Here is a 5,522-nt window from a genome sequence, read left to right as displayed (position 1 = left end):
GAGCGCTCAGTTGGCATGTGTGTAGGTCTCTGTTTAATCTCCCGCACTGCCGCGTGCCCACAACACCTAACACTCAACAACAAAATCAAGCACCAAAAATGCTTTGTGAGATGTCAAGCAGGAGAGAGGCGAGGCCCCTGCTTGTAGAGGGTACAAGGTCTTCGTGCTCAGGTAGCCCAGGGAAATGAGGAGTGTTAAATAACCCGTGTGAAAAACACAAGCTTTTCTCTTTAAGGGGAGAGGTTTATACATGTTTCTGCCTGGGATGCTAGGAATGGGTGTGTTTAATAACTGAGTGAGTTTTGCTATCTGTAAGGCCAGGCTTTACCTTAACTCCCCAGATTATTTTGGTTATCCCAGACCTTTTCTCTCTAGACCCTTCCTTAGCCTGAGCTCTGCTTCTCAGTCAATAGAACACAGTCTTGTGGACAGTCTTTGCAAAAGACATATTCTCGGCCAGGGAGTTTTGACGGAGTCGTGCCTTAAGCTTTATTGTGATAATTGTCATAAGGAAACATTTTCCTTAAAATGTACTATGCTTAAATATGTCATAAATAAACTGTGGGGTCAGATTCCAGCAGTTTGAACCAACACTGACTCATTAAGTTGTGTTGAACCAGATTTCCTTCTGGCTTCACACAGATGCTATGCCGCTCGCTGTGCTGCTTGTGGGGATATCGCACGGAGCCTCAGACACAGGAGGGAGACCTTGAAGGAGCTTCAGCAGGAACAGCTGGTTCCTACAGGTACCTGTCGCCCCACTGAGTGCCTGCCGAGCAGGGCAGACCTTCACAGGCCTGACCACCTCATTCCCTCTTCACGAAACCACGGGGTCAATGACGATGTACACTTCCCTGTTCTATCCCAGTTTTATAAAATGTGCTGAATGAGCTCTTGACGCAGATGGGATGCTGATAGTTACAGCCCGTGTCTAAAACACTGTAGTGTCTAGCAGCCTACAGCGAAATGCACAAGGCGTGTTAAAGACAACGGCCTGATAACATTTCTCTTTCTTTGTTTTTTTTTTTTAACTGCTTCATCTTTCTTCTCTGTCTCATTTTCTCTTTCCTGCAGAGATTTTTTTAAAAAATTGCTTCACAGTAAAAGCATATGTTTAGTGATGAACATAAGTTCATGATGCTGGTGGTAAATGTTTTCCTTTATTGGTAAATGTAGTCTGCCATATAACTACATAAAACTTATGACTACGTGCTACATGTGAATTGACGGTTGGACTCTGCCTGGTGTACAGTGATGCATGCAGCTCAGGTGAAAACGAAATGACAGAATTATCATCCATCTGTTTGGCCATTTCCCCCCACAGAATACACTGCGTATAAATCAACACCACCGGTAGAGTTATTTATAGTGGGAAAAAAAAATCACTGAGTAACTGGCTATGTGCATTTTAAATGATACTGTCCATCTGGAGTTTGATAGGTCACCATGTTATTCAGGTTTCTCTAGAGGAACAGAACAGATAGAACGAATACAACTTATTAAATTACCTTACTTTTAAATAATACCAACAACTGAATCACACCTGTGAGACCTACCCTGTAGTTGATTGAATAGTCCCACAGTGTCTGTCTTACACTGAAGAGGGATGAAATGCTGTAGTTGCTCAGTCTATGAGCCTGGGTGTTGGGGTTGATCCGAAGTTACTATGTATTCAAATGTTAATTGCTTGTGCCCCGCCCCTGCACCTCCCAAGATCCTTGCTATCCAATGAGCAAATTCTCATGTATCCAAAATGATGTTGTGTAATCTTGCCTCCCAAATTATGCTCAATTGACTAATAAGTTTGCCGACAGCCTGGGCCAGGCTGAGGAGAGGAAGGCAGAGGTGAGGTTCCTGGGCTTTGGGATCCCAGAAGAGCCATGAGGAAGGAGAGGGAAGAGGAGAAGGTCACCATGGGTTAGAAGCATGAGGTAGAAGTAGGTGGCTGAGAGCAGCTTGCTCTGAGGACTGGCCTGATGGAGCAGAAGCAACCCAAAAGAAACATATGCAAGTATTTATAGGGATTTTGGACGGGAAGCAGCCCAGGTAGGAATGATTAATACAAGTGGCATGAGATGTGCAGCTGGGAGACAGTAAAGTAGCTTAGAGGGTTGGTATCCGCCTAGCTCCAGCACATTATTAAAAATCTAACAGGTTTCTGTGTCTATTTATTTATATAATAGCAGGCTAAGGAATAACTGCCACTTTAATAATCATATGCATCAATGTTAAATATTTTTTTTTAAAATTTTTTTTAATTTATTCTTGTTACATCTCAATGTTTATCCCATCCCTTGTATCCTCCCATTCCCCCCCCCCCCCATTTTCCCATTATTCCCCTCCCCTATGACTGTTCCTGAGGGGGATTACGTCCCCCTGTATATTCTCATAGCGTATCAAGTCTCTTCTTGGCTACTTGCTGTCCTTCCTCTGAGTGCCACCAGGTCTCCCCCTCCAGGGGACATGGTCAAATGTGAGGCACCAGAGTACGTGAGAAAGTCGTATCACACTCTCCACTCAACTGTGGAGAATATTCTCACTTATATCTGCATACTAGCCCAAGAGGCATGTCCCACAAAAGCCTTCACTTACCAGGAAACTGGGACAGAGGGGAAGGCATCCTATTGGGACTCTAAATGAGAGACGCATGGGAGAATAGCAAAATAAAAGGATACAGATGGTCCTAGAAACCTACAAGTAGAACATTATGATAGGCAGATTTGGGCCCAGGGGTCCCGCTCAAACTAAGGCACCAGCCAAGGACAATACAGGAGGTAAACTTTAAACCCCTTCCCAGATCTAGTCAATGTTAAATATTAATATCATTTCTACAGCTGGGCCTCTCAGCAGCCCTAGCTGATGCTGAAAACTTGGAGGGTTCCTGGAGAGCAGCTGGTTCTCAGTCAATGATCAAAGCCTGGAAATGCTGCTTGAGACTGTAAGGGATAAAGGTAATCTGTAAGCACTACTTGCCCAAGGACAGAAAGATTCCTGGAATGGTAGGGACTTGGCTCTTGTGAGGTAATAAGCCATATGTTGGCACTCCCCTATACAAGTTTGTTTGACCCAACTGCGTAGGATGTGCTTGATTGGATGTAAGGTGGGAGGCAGAACAGGCAGGAAATACGTCAGGATGCCTGCTCATCCATGTTGGACCTGATGGAAACCACGGAGGCCTTATGTTTTACCTTTTTAAGCCTCTGCAAAATGTGAGTCGTCACCGTTTTGGGGAAACTCCAAAATGGTCCTGACCAAAGTCCATCATCCTGGCCAGTTAAAACTTGCTTCAAATTCGGCTCAAAAACTATGGAACCTGTCTTTCTCTTGTGAATCTCAGGTATAATAAGACCTCAGTGAAGTCATCAGTGGCTGTAATGACGGCATAAATTAACTTGGTGTCCGAGAGGATGACTGAGGATGACCAAGGGAACAGAGAGCAACTAATCTTCCTTCTGCCGTGGCCCCACATTTTGGAGTATGTCTTTCAACAACAATTAAGATGGTTCCTTCTGACTGCTTTTCCTCCCACTTCTGGGGTGTGTTATCCATGGATATGTTGATGGACATCTAGTCTGATTCCAATTCCTGGATATTGTAAACAACAAGAAACATAGATATGCAGTTGCCACTATGGTAGGATTTACAAGAATTTTATTTTATGATTCAAGGATTAATTAAGTCATACATGCAAAACATATGCTAACTGCATTAGCAAACGATCAATGCAAAAACACCCCAGAATTCTGCAACTGTCAATTGAAGAGAATTTGCTCTAGTGGTTGAAAGGCCCAACACTGTTTGTGCCAGTGAGTTAGGCTGTAGAGAACAGCTTTAGCACTAGCAATTGACAGAACCTCACATACCCAAAGGAACATCTCTAGGCAGAGAAAGCGTGTGTCCACGTAGGTGAGGTCTGGAGGGGCAGTATTAGTATCATGACAGTGTTGGTATTCTACTGATGTTTAGAAAGTTCATAGTTTAAGAATATCTAAAATAGTTTAAAAACTAAAGCTGCAACAGATCATTTTTACAGCTAGTTACTAGAAATATTAGGAAAGCACTTATTAGCATTGAATGAAGTAAGGTGAAAACAGGATTGCACTTCTACAAATCTATCAAAAAAAAAAAAAACCCCTTCAAATGCATTATCAGAAAGATCTTATAGTATATGTCAGACATAAAGTTCACTAAGAAGGGCATCCTAAAGAAAAGCACCTGTTAAGTTAGCAACTGTGGCATGGCCAGTTTAAATATGAACTCAACACCCCATCTGGGGAGGGATGGCAGTGTGGGGTAAAGGAAAAGCTCAAGAGAGACCAATAAGACCAGCCATTGGCCATGCACTGTGTTAGACAGATATGAACTATTAAAACTAGGGAAGGTTCTGCCCAACACCAGAAGCTTCAGTCTTCTTAATGACATTAGTCTCTCCATGGTTTAATGCTTAAGTGTTCTTAGCACAACATAACTTAGTTCAGAAGGTATTTTGTAAATTCTTAGTCTGAGCAAGAATAGGGTTTTTGTTTTTAAATAAGGCTTTAAGAAGGTTTGCTATTTTAGGGCTGCATTTTAATAGACTGTAAGTTGGAATTCTTACATTTAAAACAGAACTTTAAAATTATTGACTGGTTCATTGGTTCAAACTGGTTTTATGGAAACCATTTATGGTAGGATTTACAAGAATTAAAAAAAATTATTTATTGTGTTGTTTGTACATTTTGTGCATGTGTGCTTAGGTTTGCTGCTGCTGTGGTGCAAGTGTAGAACGTGGTTATTTCATTTGACCATGTGGGACTGGATTGGCTAAACCACGTGTCTTAACCAACCGAGTGGTCTTTCTCAACCTGTGGTAGGATTCAGAGTCCCTTGGCAACATACCCAGGCAGGATATAGCTAGATCACATGGTATTTCTAGTTTTCTTCAGAAGCCTCTACAATGATTTCTATTGGGTGATATCAGTCTATACTCCAAACCTGCAGTGAATAAGTTGTTTTTCCCCCAGGGCCTTACTAATATTTATTATTTATTTTCTTTCTTTTGTTTTTTGTTTGTTTGTTTGTTTGTTTTGGTCTCAAGAGAACAAGACCATATCGATGTTTACATAGTTGATGTGGCAAACCAAGACTGCCAATTAAACATTAAGAGCACTGGTTGCTCTTCCATAGGACCTCGGTTCGATACACAGCACCCACATGGCAGTTCACAACTTAACTCCAGTTTCAGGGGATCTGATGCCTTCCCCTGGGTTCTACAGATTGCATGCACATACTGCACACATCCATGCAGGCAAAACAAAAAATGTTTAACTCTGGCTGAGACAACTGAGAAGTGGCAGGATAACACCTTTGGATTGGTACCTGGAGAATCTAGGTCTGCATCTTTTGTCCTGGGTCGTTTCCTCTATGCTATCCATACCTGGAAACTCAAACCTGGCCGTGTTGGCAATCTTATTCTATTGTTGTGAAGACACAACATGACCAGGGCAACTCAAAGAGCATGTAATAGGGAGTTTGCTCACCAT

Source organism: Acomys russatus, chromosome 10 (genome assembly GCF_903995435.1).
Source record: "Acomys russatus chromosome 10, mAcoRus1.1, whole genome shotgun sequence".
In the NCBI taxonomy this organism is placed as follows: domain Eukaryota; kingdom Metazoa; phylum Chordata; class Mammalia; order Rodentia; family Muridae; genus Acomys; species Acomys russatus.
The sequence above is the reverse complement of the archived record's forward strand: the minus strand, read 5'-3'. Positions refer to the sequence as shown.